Here is a 16,507-nt window from a genome sequence, read left to right on the forward strand (position 1 = left end):
TTACAGCTATTTAAAAAATTAGTTGAAAAATAGTAGACCAAAATTTATTTCTAACTGTGGCTTCCCACCACCATTTTGGGGGAAATTCTGTTGTGAAATTTTAGGTGATTTACTTTCTCAAATTTTACTGAATCATGAGTTTGTTTTCCCAAGGAGAAATTACTAAAACAAGAGCACGTGAAAACATGTAACACTTAAGTCAGTTCCAGGGGAGGTATTGCAAAGTATGTCCATAAGACCTTTGACTTTGATGAGATTTATAAAAGCTATGTGGCCTTTTCTTCCTTCTCACTCCGTCCCATCTCCCAGGGCCAGCCTGTTCCTCAAAAGAGTGAAAAACGTAGGAAAATTACTGCCAGTCATCCAACCAGACTACCTAAATGATGTAAAGTAATTATTAAACTTTACTCAGCCAATACACTGTTTGAGCGTGGATTATAAACCACTGTTTACTCTCACAGTGTCTCGCAAAAAATAGGCGTTCTCATTTTGTTTTCAGTAGACAGATGGTATTTGCCCTTCTAGAGCTCAAGGAGAGTGATCAAGCAAATAGGCTTAAGCACATTTTGAGAAAAGCAACATGGCGCACAGCCCTGGGGCAAGACTATGTTGGGCTCAGGATTTGAGTCTGCCATTTACTAGCTGTGTAATCTTGAGCAATTCACTTAAATATCCTGATCTTCATTTTTTTTCCATTGTAAAATGATGACATTAATAAACAATGTCTGTAACAAGAAATGTAAAGGTCAAATGTAAAGAAATGTAAAATCCTAAGTCCTGCTTGGCTTCTACCACTGGCCTAGTCATGTGTGCCAACTAAACATTCCCTGGGCTGCAATTAATGTGACTGATGGTTTTATCCCTGGTTTCCCAGGGTGAAATCTAGACACAGGAATCCTGAAAAATGCCTCTGTGGAAAGATGGATCGAAAGCAGGTCTTCTAAGGGAAAATGTTTCTCTCTCAGCCTATAGTTTGACAAAGTGATATCAAGATGAAAACCTGAAGGCCTAGGATTTTTCATGGATTTGACTATTCTATTTAAGACCTTAAAAAAAGTGGCTAATAAAGATATTTTTAGAAATTGCTTTAGTATGGTTTTTATTAAGTTAACATTTATTTAATTAACTACACAAAATCTGTATAAAAAAGAGGCAAAAGGTTATTCTTCCTCTCAGCCAGACAGTTGCTGATAAGGTAGTTTTGACAGGAATCTCCCTGTCTCAGCAACCATAAATATGGTTGGAATGTGCCTGGAAACAATGCTTCCCATTTACAGAGTTTATATTCAATATGGTGTTAATACATAGACCTCATCCAACTATCTCTCTGTGGAATCTGAGCTCCTACTCAAGTTAATATCCTGTAACACAAAAAACCTCCTATATTAGTTTCCTGAGGCCACTGTAACAAACTACCACAAACTGGGTGGCTTAAACCACAGGAATGTATTCTCTCACTGTTGTCAAGGTCAAAAGTCCAAAATCAAGGTGTGTTAGCAGGGTCACCCTTCCTTGGAAAGCTGCAATCTTTCCTTGCCTCTTTCAGCTTCTGGTGGGTCTTTGCATTTCTTGGTCTGTGGCAGCACAACTACAATCTCTGCTAGGGTTTACAAATGGTCTTATCCCCAGTGTCTCTGTGTTTTCCCCTCTTCTCATACAGACACCAGTCATTAGATTTTTGTATGCACCATAAATCCAGGGTGGTTTTATCCCAGGATCCTTTTTGTATCCCAAATATATCTACAAAGATTCTATTTTCAAATAAGGTCACATTCTGATGTTCCAGGTTGGAACGGTCTGAACGTTTGTATAACCCCAAAATTCATATGTCCAAACTTTTTTTTTTTTTTTTGACAGAGTCTTGCTCCATTACCCAGAATGGAGGGCAGTGGCACCATCTCGGCTCACTGCAACCTCTGCCTCCCGGGTTCAAGTCGTTCTCCTGCCTCAGCCTCCTTGGTAGCTGGGATTACAGGCACGTGCCACCACGCTCAGCTAATTTTTGTGTTTTTAGTAGAGAGGGGTTTCACCATGTTGGCCAGGTTGGTCTGAAAATCTTGACCTCAGGTGATCCTCCCACCTCAGCACAACCAGAGTGCTGGGATTACAGGCATAAGCCACCACACCCAGCCCATATATTCAAACTTGATTCCCAGTATGAGAGTATTAAGAGATGTGGCTTTTTGGGCAGAGGGGGTGATTAAACCATGAGGACAGATTCCTCATGAATTGGATTAATGCCCTATAAAGAGGCTTCAGGGACCTTGGTCAACCTTTCTTCCATGTGAGGGCACAGCAAGAAGGCACCATCTATGAAGCAGTGAGTAGACCCCTGCCAAACACTGAATAGGAAGTCATCTTGATCTTGCAGTCTCCAGAAACTATGAGCAACAAATTTTCTTTTGTTCATAAATTACTTAGTCTATGGTATTTTTGTTATAGCCCCTCAAATGAACTAAGACACAGATGTACAGAAATTTAGGGAAAAATTATTCAACGCACTATACCTCTTTTCTTTTTTACTGACTCCTATTTGATTAATGATTCCTATGGTTTGTTTAGTGACAACAACATCTATGGTCAATATGTGAGATTCTCAGAAAAGGAAATGTAGCCATCAGCAGCCAGCAGAAAGTGGGGGGCAATAGAAATCCTACCTCATTCGCCAAGTTAGAGAAAAAAAATCAATACATGGAGATATGAAATAATGCTTTGTGGGTCTGTTTTCCTGTAGCTTCTGTCAATCTTTTATGCTCAGCTTTCTTCATATCTTATTTTAGTATAAAAATGAATGTTTTATTGCCTTCAATTTACCATTATTATTTTTTACATCAATTGTTCTTTGTGTGTATGTATGTGTCGGATTTAGTTTTCTGGAGTGTGAATGCATGTGGCGTGTGTGTATGTGCGTGACCTAAATAAGTTTATGTCCTGAAAAGAAAGCAACATCAACATTTAAAGAGTAGGTTAACAGAATTCACTTTATTAAATGCCTGCTATGTGTCCAGGCCTTGAGGTAAGGAATAAGAACAACGATGAGTAAAGACCATCCCTGTTCTCAACGTGTTTGTAGACTGCAAAGGAGCCTGCAACCTTGCAGCAAAAATAAAGTAAATAAACACAAACCATGGAGCATGTTGCACTCAACAGAGGTTCATTCTCACCCGTTGTGAGGATGCTGGGAATAATTGGAACTTTGTTGAAGAAAACAAGGAGGTCATTTCTGTTTTGTCTGTGCATCACGGTGACTGTCTAGCACCATGGAGAAAGGGACCCCCTCTCAGAGCACAAACTCTGACCACAGAGGGCTTTTGTCTGTCCTTTGTTTTACTCTAAACTTTTCTCAAAATAACCATGGATGAAGCTGGAAACCATCATTCTTAGCTAACTAACACAGGAACAGAAAACCAAACTCACTCATAAGTGGGAGTTGAACAATGAGAACACATGGACACAGGGAGAGAAACATCACACATCAGGGCCTGTCAGGGTTGGGAGCAAGGGGAGGGATAGCATTAGGAGAAATACCTAATGTAGATGAACGGGTTGATGGGTGCAGCAAACCACCATGGCACATATATACCTATGTAACAAACCTGTACATTCTGCACACGCATCCCAGAACGTAAAGCATAATGAAATAAATAAATAACCCTTTGTGAATCTGTACTTCTGGAGGAAAGCCCACACAACTCTGGGAGATTAGCATGCATCACAAGTAAGATTCTAAAAATAATTTTAAAAGTACTATTTCTGCTTCTGTTACCTTGTCATTAAACAAGGTTTCTGTCTTCCTTGACCCCTCAAGGTCAGTGCTTTAGCTGCATGTAAATGCCTTCTTGCATTGGATTCTTCCCATAAACTGCACTGCTCATTTCTCTCATGGATTGGGTCTTCTATAACCTCAGAATAGAAAGCTTCTTTCTCTCTTAGCAAGGTGTGGCTTTTCCAATGTCCCCTCTTACTTTGCCAAGTTGAATTCCAAAGTTGTGTCAAATCTCAGCTAAATCAGTGTATTTGCCTTTCCTGCCTATGGCATTAATTGCACTTTGCCCCTGCTATTATTTTCCATTTAACTTCTTAGTTAATTCCTTAATGTATTTTGGGATACCATTTGGGTATGGAGATATTATGGAAATGATGTTGGAATGAACTTCAGCACTCCAGGTCAGAGTTACCTGGCTACTTTTAAGCATTTGTTTTTGCATCTTTTTTTTTGGTCCCTGGGAGCCTTGGACAATAAGCTGTTATCCACTTTATATTTCTGAATTATACTTACATGAATCTGGAGCCAGAGAAAGGTGTATGGTAAAGAATGATAACCGATTATTCCACTGTTTACAGTCAGAGCTGGTGACTAATGAGGGTGCCTCTACTGACTCCTATCCCCGTTGCTAACCTTCCTCAGAAGAATAAAGTTCATTGAGACCCAGTATCCTCTAGATTCCTATTTTCCTCCACATAAAACTATATGTTTTGTTAAAAAATTGGATCAGGAATTTTACTCTCTCAGGCATTAACTAGCAATTCACTTTAAGAAAAGTACAAGGAGAGGGGATAGAATGAAAATTATAAGTTCCCCTTTGGATGGGCTTATGAAGGGCCCATTTACTCATAGAGTATAAGAAATGGAATATGCACATTATCAAAACGCAAACTGGAGTCAGCCATGAAGTTGTGAATGTAAGAGAGGGGATTCTCCATCTTATTTTGATTTTCTTTTTAACTTAAGAGACAATTTTACTAAGGAAGCAAAAATCCCCATCTGCTTGGCCCATCACACTCAGTAGAATATAGACAGACAAGGCACATGACAATGGCATAGATCCTCTTGGGTTTATGCCTGTCAAAAGGGGAGAAATTATTCTTTTAGGATCCAGACTTTGAAGGCAAATAAACCAAAATTTCAGTCCCAATCCCACATCCTCCTTATTGTGTGGTCTCTAGTAAGCTTCTGAAAATGTTTAAGCTTTGACTTTGCCGGCTAGAAAGCGGAAATAACCATTTAAGCCATAAGTACCAAGTCCTGGCTGGGTCAGTTGGCATGCTAACAAAAGGATACCTGAAGGGGGTTTTATCAAGAGTTCATTCAGGGTATGGACAAAGTTAAGGAACCCACTAGGAGTAGGGAGGCGCCCAGGGACTAGTGGTAGTGAAGGCTATTCCCACCATCAGGCCCGTGGGGATGGGGGAGGTGAGAGCTCTTATCAGAGCATTGGGGAACTTACACATGGGAGAGACCACCCAGCAAGAGCTGCTTCAGTGAGGGATACTGCCACCACCACTGCCACATTACTGTCTGGCTAGGTGTGGGTGGAATAAACCCCACTAAGGCTCTTTCCTCTTGCTTTCCAATCCCACAGCAGTGTGCTTCATTGGCTGCCCTTGACATAAAGTCAGAAGACAAAGGAAGAGAGTGGCTAAGGAAGTGAGCTTCCTTTGCACAAAATCAGGTTAGAAAAGGATCAAGAGTGGATGTGGAGGAGGAAACAGAAAGTTTTCAGCATCTCTCTGTATTAGATGGCTATTGTTTGCCCAGTATCTCTTCTTTTGAGTAAACACTCACTCCATAAAACTTGAATGAGGCTGAAATAACATGTTACCCTCCTCCAATGACCAAGACCAGAGAATTTCATCTCCCTACCCTCTAGCCGATCAATCAGATTCAACTTTGAGATTTAATACAGGGTCTCTGGAAAATAGATAATCTCTTTTTCATTTGGATTATGAGCCATAAGGATGTAGACTTGGGCCAAACAAGTCACCTTTCCAACTATATAGAAAGAACTGACCTGACAGCAAAGACAATGCAAAAGAGCACAGAAGAGTCCAGGAATAGGGAGAAAGAGGGAGGCCCATGGTGACTTTGTTTGAAGCTGTTTGTTTAATTATATCTAAAGGCAGTTATGCTTTTTAACATTTCAGTAATATGATTCTTTAATATCCTATATTGGAAGAGTCACAAAGGTTAATGCGCAAAGGAAATATGAAGCACTCAGCAACAGCAGAAAGTCTCTATCATACGAGAAATGGAGGTCAAAGGGAGGCTATGGCACTACAGAACTCTCTGAGTTGGGGCCTCAGTAGGACCTGAAATCATGGAGAAAGAACTGCTTGGGAAATGCTGAAGCTGCCAGGCTGGAACCATGGCAAAGATTGCACAACAGGAACCAAAACCAGAGAAGAAATATGACCTCAAGTACAGAGAGTAAGAAGAAATAGTCTGGCTTCTCCTTGCCTTCCACCCTTTGGATGCCCACTCCTCTGCCTTCACTTAGCTAAACCTAACTGTGAACCAACATTCAGAGCTGAGCAGGAAATGGGGCAGGATATGGCTTTCAGAGCAAACAAGTAAAATACATGGTCAGGACATAGGACACACTCGTTCTTTTTTCCTCTTTCCTTCCAAAATGCATTACAAACTTTAGGAAGGATACACAATTTTTTTGTGTGTCAAATCTCAGAGAACAGGGATCAGGTTATTTCCTCCTTAGAGACTTGAGTGGGCTACAATATAAGACAAGGAAATTTGGTCTGATACTCAAGTTCCTTTAGACTATTGCCATAATTTATGGGCATGGAATAACATGAGAGAAAAATGTAAAGGTAAATTGAAATCCAGTCACATAAGGCTACTTGTTCTTTTTTATTACAGCATATTTTTCTGCACTTGCTAATAATATTCCTTCTACCAGGCTTAACGTCTTATTCCCCATTTTTCTTTACTGAGATTTTACCTTCACAATTATTCATTCAAGAAACATACTGGCTTGCCCAAACTTGTATCTCTCCCTTCTTAAATTCTTATATCATTTTCATGGCACTTAACAAATTAGATCTTGTGTTTTAGATATTAAAATTTCTATCATATGCTTTGATAATAGATGGTGGTTTCTGCAAAGGCAAAGAGTATTTTCCTCAACTTTGTATCTTTTGGGGTGGGTTTAAATGATCTCTTATACCTACTAGTTGTTTGATAAATGTTTGTTGTAGCAGATGAACACCTGAAACAGTAATGCTGAACCTTAGGTTCTGGTATTTTCTATGTCACATTAGTGTGACTTACAGAATGGCTCAGCTTAGCTTTCCCTATGCACAATAAGTTCAGACTAGATGAGTTCCAAGGTCCCTCCTGGCCCTTTCAATTTCCTAATTTCACGTACAAGTTGGAAGATAAAATTTGTAAGCAGCAATTTTATAGTTCTATTACGGAATTTCTACTTGGGGAAAGCTAACATTTCATGATTTCATTCTTGCTGGATTGTTTCTCAAGATTTTCCATGGGGCTGAAATTTATCCGTGACCTTGAGAAAAACATGCAAATGCGTCATGATCCTCACTCCACTTTCTTGTCCCTAACGCTTTTCCTCTGATGATTACTCATTTCACACCCCAAAAGCAACTCATTTTATAAATGTTTGTACAGAACAGCAAGCAGTAAAGAATAAGAAATTATAAAATATTATATACTGTGAAGAAATGCTGCTCCTAATGCATCCACAAAGAACCAAGTTCATAAATGTTGGTTTGTCAATTATAATGGTAAAATATGTATTTATATAATACATATGATATGATGGATGCTATTGGAGTGGGTTTGGCATATTTATTAAAATTTATTTTTATGAAAAAAGATTAAAAAAAGAAATGTCTGCTGGAAGCAGTTACATGAAAATGGATAAATACAAAAGCAAGCACAAGAGTATTCAGTAGAGAATTTTGAGCCTGAACAATCAAGTTTCAGGCAAATCTTGTGTGGTCCATAATTTTAGCCCTTTATTATGCAAAGCTGCCAATTCAATTTTACAATGCAAAGAAATGTTTGGCGTGATTATCAAGTTATATTTACTGTTCTGCGGATCTAGTCAAAGATGCACTATCTTGAAAGAGTCTGTTCAAATTACCTTTGAACGCACTTTTAGATCCTCATTGGTAAGCAGAAGTTGACAGACTAAAATGTATTCTTTCTTAACTAGCATCAGCATGTGAAACTTTAGAAAAACTGGTAGAGCAAATGATGATTCAGTTGCAGAGCCAGACAAATAATTTCCAAATCAACAAATTCAAACAGAGAAAAAAAGTTGCTGATCTTAGATGAATTGCCACATGTTGCCACTTCCTTTCACGTGTCATGTAGAAAAACTCTCATATAGAATTTGTCCCACCCATCAGGATAAAGTGGTTGTTATTTCAATTTCCTATCTCCTCTTCTGCATCTCACCTTCTGAGGAGAGAAATATTAGAATCTCGAAGTATTCATTGCTAAACCCAGAGATAAGGGGTTGGGATGCAAGTTGGAAAAACTGGGAAAGTACTAAATTCTGGACCTCTCTTCCCCCTCTGGCTTCTCTCTCACCTCTCTCTCACTCTCTCTCTCTCTCTCTCTCTCTCCCTTTTTCTTTCTAAAAGAAGCCTTTGAAAGAGTTTTATGTATTTGCAGAATCAAATTTCTCTCCTCTCTTCTCTCTTCAGGGCACACTGTTCAGCCTTTTGTTGTTATCTCTCCATTAAAACTGTTTTAGTCAACATTGTCGATGATCTCAATGCTACTAACACCAAAGTTCTAGTTTCAAGCTTTGTCTAATTCAACTGTAGCAGCATGAAACAGAATTTATTACTCTCTGCTCCTTGAAGCATTGTCTTGTCTTCCAGGAATATACACTGCCAGTGTTCCTTCTCTTATTGCTTGCCTTTTTTCAAGGTTCTTTGCTGGTTCCTCTTTTTCTTTCCGACAAATAGAAGTATTTCATGGCTCAGGCCTTGAAACTCTTCCCTTATCTATCTATCTATCCATTTGCATTCACTTTCTTCATGAGTTCATCTAGTTTTGTGATAAGTTCTAAATACATAATTTTAGTCTCAGCCTCTTTCCTGAGGTATAGACTCAGAGATCCAACTGACTACCTGATGTCTCCACTTGAATGTTCAACGGCCATCTCAGAGTCAACATATCCAGAACAAGGCTTCTATATTTAATCCAACCTTCCAAAACATGCTTCTGCTCAGCCTGCCCCAACTCAGTGGATGGTGACACCATTGTTCCAGTCAGGACTAGGACAAGGGTGAAGCAAGCCAGCCAGTTGGGCACAACATTTAAGGCATTCAGAGCATCAGGAAAGTGCTGGCCTTACTTTTGTATGGCTACGCAAGGTCCTCCTTAAATTTTATGCCCTCAACATCTCACTTGGCTCACCCTAGTAACATCCCTGCTTCTTCTTGCTCAAGCCAAAAAGTTCAGCATCATCCTTTATGCCTCTGTTTCTCCCATTTTCAATCTACAAGGATATCCTATTGGCTCTACAATCATTAATATTAAAGTGTTTGATCCAGTTATTTTAAAAATTAGATATATCAAAAGTAATGGAGGAGCTTTTTAAAATGTAATTCTTGTCCTAAAGAAGAAAAAACAAAATTTTGCTCTTATTTTCACAAAGACAAGGAGCTAAGAGAACATAGACATACTATATCAGAGTGTTTAAAAAATTAATAGACTTTGATTTTCAGACCAGTTTTAGGTGTACAGAAAATGTGAGCCAAATATATTGGATTCCTGTATACTCTGTACCCCCACTGGCCTCTGGTTTTTCCTACTATTAACATTTTGTGTTGGTGTGGCACATTTGGTACAATTGATGAACCAATATTCATGCATTATGATTAACTAGAATCCATAGTTTATTTTAGAATTTAGTCTCTGTGTTGTACAGTTCTATGGGATTTGCTAAATGTACTATGTCATATATTTCCCATTACAGTTACATAAAGAATAGTTTCACTGCCCTAACAGTCTTCAGGGCCTTATTTCCCCTCAGCTAGCAGTGACATCTTTAGGTACAAGTACACACCACCTATAACAATTTAATTTCTTGCCTTCTGGGCAAGCCAGGGCAGTGACTGAGGGCAGAGGCAATGTCACCCATCTTCCATTCAGCAGCCTATATTTGATGCAGGGTCCAAGGTTCCTGGGTCCAGCCTATGTGCCCCAATGGTGGTCTCCTACACTCAAAGACAACAAACTTCCAGACACATCACAAATGCCAGATGCTCTGCAAAGCTCTCCTGATTCCTCCTAGCAACATGAGTTGCCGCATTTTCTTTATTCTAAGGTGTCAGGCATATGATCATGGTGTTCATTAGGCTGTCTGATCCTCAGATTATATGTCAGTCTCCCAGACTAGATCATGGGCTTCTTAAGGGCAGAAGTTCCTTCTTAGTCATCTGTGTCTTCCTCAGGGACTGTACTTGCCATTTGTTGATGATATGAAAAGAGTTGGGGTTGGGAAGGGGAGGAAGAAGGATAGAGAAATGAATAAATGGAAAAGAGGGAAAGAAAAAAGGGAGAAAGGGAAGGTGTTTGTGCCCATGCCCTCGGTCACCGATCGCTAGGGGTGGGCACAGGTGTTCAGCACCAGAACGACGGGAAGATGAACAAGAGAGGGCATCTCTGAGTCAGGGCTGATGCATTTCGCACACCCAACGATCCAGCTACATCGCTGACGAATCTGTGATATTGTATTTTTTTCCTATCAGCAGCCCTAGTTGCACATAAGAGACTATCATCTGCTGTTTCACTGACTTCATTAAGTCCTAGAACCTCAGGGTTAATGAGTTCTTAGTTACATGGAACAGCTTTGTTTGATAGGTTATTCTAGTTTTATATGTAAGAAAACTTGGTGTTCTCATATTATTTAATATATTGATTTGCTACATTGTATAAAAAGACAAATAAATGAGACTTCTTTAAACTGTCTTAGAAGATGTCTCAAGTCTCCCATGGCTCTCAAACCTCAGTGTGAACAGGCAGTTCATGACATTTGTTGTCCATAGTGTACTTGTTTGGACAATTTCTCAATTTCCAAACAGCAGTGATGTTTTCTGAAACAGATGAATTACAAAACAAAATATTTCACATTTTGTCCTCCCTCTGATAGAAATCTTTGTGGTCTTAAACAATTAAAACTCCTTAGTTTAAACTCGAAGTATTATTAAGGAAGGTTGAAATTTTATGATAGTGATTAAATTGAAGATTCAAAACTGTGTCTATATTTGGGAATATTCATTACGATTTTTTTTTTTTTTTTTTTTTGAGACGGAGTCTCGCTCTGCCTCCCAGGCTGGAGTGCAGTGGCCGGATCTCAGCTCACTGCAAGCTCCGCCTCCTGGGTTTAGGCCATTCTCCTGCCTCAGCCTCCCGAGTAGCTGGGACTACAGGCGGCCGCCACGTCGCCCGGCTAGTTTTTTGTATTTTTTAGTAGAGACGGGGTTTCACCGTGTTAGCCAGGTTGGTCTCGATCTCCTGACCTAGTGATCCGCCCGTCTCGGCCTCCCAAAGTGCTGGGATTACAGGCTTGAGCCACCACGCCCGGCCTCATTATGATTTTAATGTTAATTTTTTTTGAGCCAATACCCTTTCCAAAAACTTAAACTGCAGAAATACTAAAACATGTGCAGTTATAGCTTAAAAGAATGTGGTGAAATTATCTGCAGTAGGGCAAAATTTAAAACAATGCAAATGGTTTAAGTAACTTTAAATGTTACTTAAGGATTAAGTAACTATATTTAATGATGAGTAAGTATTAGGTTAAAAAAGGAATTATTTTGAATAATAAGAAAAATAAAGATTCTAAGGTACATATTCAGTGAAGAAAGTTTCAGAATCACATGTTTACTGTCATTTCATTTTTGCAAAACAAACAAACAAGAATAAAAATGAAAGCTACACACGTGCATGCATACTCACTGCAAGACACTTGTAAATTGAAGGGGGTAATGTTAATATTGACATAGAAACCCTCAGCATGATATAGGAGTGTCAAGAAAACCAGGATCTATAACCACTTTAATTTAAGGGACTTTATATTCTCTATTATACCTTACTATCTATAATAATAAAATTAAATTTTCCATACTTAAAATATCAAAAAAAATAAATAAATTGAGTAAATTGTGAACTTGGATCTCAAGTCCAGTTCCTTTAGTTCTCTCAGAACTATCTCCCTTCATTTCAAAGTTCATGGAATGATTTTTGGTTTTCCTAACATGTACCACTGTATTTTAAATTTACACATCACCAGGGCATTCTTTTTTCTTGTTCTCTTATTATTAGAACATACACTTAATGCCTTCTGACAATCTAGCCATTGTAAACCTCCCAGGTTTATCAACTGTCATCATCCAAGTACACATAGTGCAGATGGTATTACAATGGTTTTAAATTTTGTCCTTTGGATTTTTTGAAAATAAATTACAGTGTCTATTTACATGGATAAAGAGTGACCACTGTCTTTGGCTGATTTTTGTTGATAATGAGGCCAAGACCAGGGCCTTCACTGAATTCCCACATGTGCTTGGTTGCAAGCCACACTCAGGTGACAGACAGTCTTGCAGTTGCTGCTATTGGTCACATGAAGACTGGGAAAGAGAGTGCATCAGATCAATATAAACTTATTTCTCTTGCAAAGCATAGCAACTTGAGGCACATGCATTGTGAATATTGGGTCAGAAGCATTATCTTCATATTCAAAGACTAGCATATAATTATCAAGAACAGAAATGTAAAGAACATAAATAGCTTGATGACAGAATTGGTACACATTTTATTAGAAATTCTATTTGAAATCCAGAGAAGAGTAACTGAATGGATTAAAAACATATTGGATATTAGATGACAGAGAATATGAGAAAATTTCAACTTTTTTTCCAATTGAATTTAACAATGTTTTGCTCCTTAGTTGACTCATTGAATAATTTGCCTCTGTCAGGATGTAAATTCTCAGAGATACTCTTTCTGCCATTGTGCCAATCTATGACACAGCTAGCGTAGTATTTATATGCTGTGCTGGTCAATATCCTTCAGAAATGCCCAGCAGAACACAGGCACAAATATTCTCCTTCAACAAATACTCATCGAATATGAAATCAGACTTCAGGTACCAGTACTTCCACTGGTACAGAGTCATCTGGAGGGCTTGTTATGAGGCCTCATTCAGGATGAGGCAAAGGTTTTGAAGTTTGCATTTAAGTTTTTAAAAAGTCATGTATAAAGAGTGGCCGCCATGATGATTAAACACATTATATTGTGCCCTTATAAAAGGTGATCAAAAACCACAAACTTTAATGACAATAAGTAATTGTTCTTATTTGGTCTGCTCATTCTGAAAAAACTGATTCTTGTCCTATGCAACAGGGCTGGAGCAGTGGGAACATGTGTCAGTTGGAACATGTTTAAAAGCTAATGGATAACATTGTTTTACATTTCATATAAGACAAATAGAGTAAATTAAGGACACATTTCTAGTATGTTCAGATATTCCAACAAGCAAATATCTCATATATCTCAGTTTGCTCCATTATTTGTCAAACACATTTATTTTCATTTTGATAAAAATGTCTCAAAAATGCCTTAGTAATTTGTGCTTTGGTGAGGGAAATTTGGAAATAATGAATGTGAGCTAATCTCTTTGTGACGTAAGCGTTCTCACTTGAAATCATCAGCTTTGGAGCTATGCTTTTGTAATGTGATGCTCATTGGGTTTTTGAGGTATAATGCTTCTCTCTAAACTGAATTGTCCCAAACTACTTTATAGTAGTTGATTTCACTACTTGTGTTCTCTCCTTCACTCTTATTTTTTGTATTTCAGTATACCAAATTTACAATGTTTTTGTTGGTTTTGTTACCAACGGAAACATCAGGTGAATTAAAAGACACCAAGATAAGTACTCATCAAACTAAAAAGTAAATGCAATTCGACGTTATTTTTGTCCGATGGTGGGTGGGGAAATTTAGCATAATGCAGTCGTTCTCAGTCTTGAGCATGCTTCAGAGTCATCTGGAGGGCTTGTTAAAATGCAGGTTGTCGGGTCCCACCCCAGAGCTGTTTCAGCACATCTGGGGTGAGGCCCGAGAATGTGCATTTCTAGCACTTTTCCAGCGGATGCTGCCCATCTGAGGACTACACATTGAGAGCTACTTGCTGCAGAGAAAAGAGGAACGGGGATAGTTTAAAGAATCAGTAAGAGTTTAAGGCTTCAGGAAATGTTTGGAAGTCTGCAAGTAGAAAAAGGGGAATGTTAATTTTCTCTTCACATATTGGGCATTCCATTTATGGAACACAAAGAGGGAGCGCTGTGGGACAAAGTCAAGGGAGTTATATAAAATGATAGATTACAGTTACGTGTTAGTTCACAAAATGATTTCCGGAAGATACATTAAATAATCCCAGCATTATAAACTGATACCACATCGGGCAACCTCAATCTCCAAAATCCTCTGATGTTGCCTTTGCACTAGGCTGGCCTGGGTGGCCCATTGGTTGGACCCCATGTGGCATTCCTAATGTCTCTGTATTCTAATCCATTGGTTGCCGCTAAAGAGCTTTGCCAACAGATTTTGTTCTCAGATAGTGCACAGCACTGAAGAGAAAATCACTTTGCAAATCCAGTGATTTCATGGGCCACTAGGCTCTCTGGATTCTCTATTACCCAGTTTATCTTTTGTTCATTTAATGCATCGCAAACAACACTGAATTAGTTTGTTGGACAATTAGGCAAGACATTAAACTAAAGATGTACATATAAATATGTTAAGTCATTATTTTAAGAATACATCTGTAAGACATAGTTGGAGAAGGCTTTTTCTTGTGAACCCTGTGAAGGCTTTTCCCCGCAACTCTCTAATAGTTCAACAGGTATCAACTTGCGTAAATAATACTTCTTTCTCACAGGAGTTCACACGTGAGAAAAAGAATTTTCTATAATGGATGTTTAAAAAAATCACTTCCAAGGCAATTAGTTCTTGTAAATCTCCTGAAATAAACATCAGGAAATTAAATTGGTGTTTGTTTGTTAGTAGAATGAACATCCGCAAGCAAATCCAAGATTGCAAATGTTTTAGCTCAGGCCTAGTTTCAAGTCTCTGAAAGACCCTTCCTTCCTGAGCTATGACCACCTAAAGTCCTCCTGCAGCTTCACCATTGCCTTAACTTTCAGCACGAATCCTGAAATGATGCTAAGGAGATGTATATGACTACATGTCTACAAGCTGTGGTTTCATCATTTTTTTCTTTGTCTCCGAGCTAATGCCGAGAAAACACCCTGGTTCTGCCAAGTAGATCTCAGTCTGTTACTTAGTCTCCTGTTCTCCAGTCACCCAAGTCTGATTCCTGAGCACCCAAGTCTGATTCCTCAGCTTGATTCTTTTTTGTTACGTGTCATTGCCCTCAGGAAGGGGTACCCCAGTCCTGGATCCTAGACCATTGTCTTGGATCCTCCTCTGAAATGCCAAATATTTCTAATTTCAATTTGCTATCCTTCTTGTAAGGATGAATTGTCTCATACTGCATCCATCTGTTTGGAAAGGCCAACACTTAATTTGTAACCCTTCATGGGTATCTACTTAACTGAACTATAACCTGCTATCACTTGATCCTGTCGGACAGGCTAGTGCAGTCTCGCTTTACATCTGTGATGGAATCTATCCACCCAGATCCTATTCAGTAATAGAGCCTTTCCTCAAATCCCAGCCCTTCCTCATCTGAGCTACATGACAATAAGTAATTAAGTGGTCTTACTTGGTCTGTTCATTCTGAAAAAACTGAGTCCTTACTGAATGGAGTTTCATAAGGACTGAGTTCTTATGGAGCCATATTATACATGGGAGTGATGGGCAGGAACAAGGTACAATTTCCCTCTTGAAGAAACTTTCTTTCTGTTTTCTTTTCTCTTTCTTTCTTTCTTTCTTCTTTCTTTCTTTCTTTCTTTCTTTCTGTCTGTCTGTCTGTCTTTTTTTTTGACAGAGTCTCACTGTCTCACCCAGGCTGGAGTGCAATGCATGATCTTGGCTCACTGCAACCTCCACCTCCTGGGCTCAAGTGATTCTCCTACTTCAGCCTCCTGAGTAGCTGGGATTACAGAATCAGTCTGCCATCATGCCAGACTAATTTTTTTTTTTTAATATTTAGTAGAGACAGAGTTTTTCCATGTTGTCCGAGTGGGTCTCTAACTCCTGACCTCAAGTGATCTGCCCGCCTCAGCCTCCCAAAGTACTGGGACTACAGGTATGAGCCACCGTACCTGGCTCATTTTTGATGACAGGGCAAACAAGCAAACAATTGAAATACAGGTTGAGTATTCCTTGTCCAAAACTCTTGGGATAAGATGTGTTCTGGATTTTTAAAAAAATTTTCAATATTTTCATTAAACTTACTGGTTGACATCCCAAATTCAAAAATCTGAAATCTGAAAAGCTTTAATGAGCATTTCCTTTTGAGCATGACCTTTGAGCATCGTGTCAGCATTCAAAAAATGTGAATTTCAGATTTTTGGATTAGAAATGCTCAACCTACACAATACTTTAACCATAAATTCTGAGAACCTTTCTTTAAAGGATGTAGTAGAAGAGGTCAGAGAATTGTCCTTCCATAAACATTCATTCTATCATTTGCTCAAACCCCACTGTGTTTCAGGCATTTTGTTAATACATCGGGAATGGACCCAGAAGGCCTTTCTG

At 38.8% G+C, this 16,507-nt stretch overlaps 1 long non-coding RNA gene across 1 annotated transcript in view; it reads left to right on the plus strand.

The window, feature by feature from the left end:
* Nucleotides 1-2,291: 2,291 nt before the first annotated feature.
* LOC117095062 overlaps nucleotides 2,292-16,507 on the plus strand; it is a 50,464-nt gene continuing 36,248 nt past the window's right edge. The window contains exons 1-2 of the long non-coding RNA XR_004441795.1: nucleotides 2,292-2,320; nucleotides 3,783-3,937. This is a non-coding gene — a long non-coding RNA (uncharacterized LOC117095062). The remainder of the gene's footprint in view (nucleotides 2,321-3,782; nucleotides 3,938-16,507) is intronic.

This window comes from Trachypithecus francoisi, unplaced genomic scaffold (assembly GCF_009764315.1).
Source record: "Trachypithecus francoisi isolate TF-2019V2 unplaced genomic scaffold, Tfra_2.0 Lachesis_group13, whole genome shotgun sequence".
NCBI lineage: Eukaryota > Metazoa > Chordata > Mammalia > Primates > Cercopithecidae > Trachypithecus > Trachypithecus francoisi.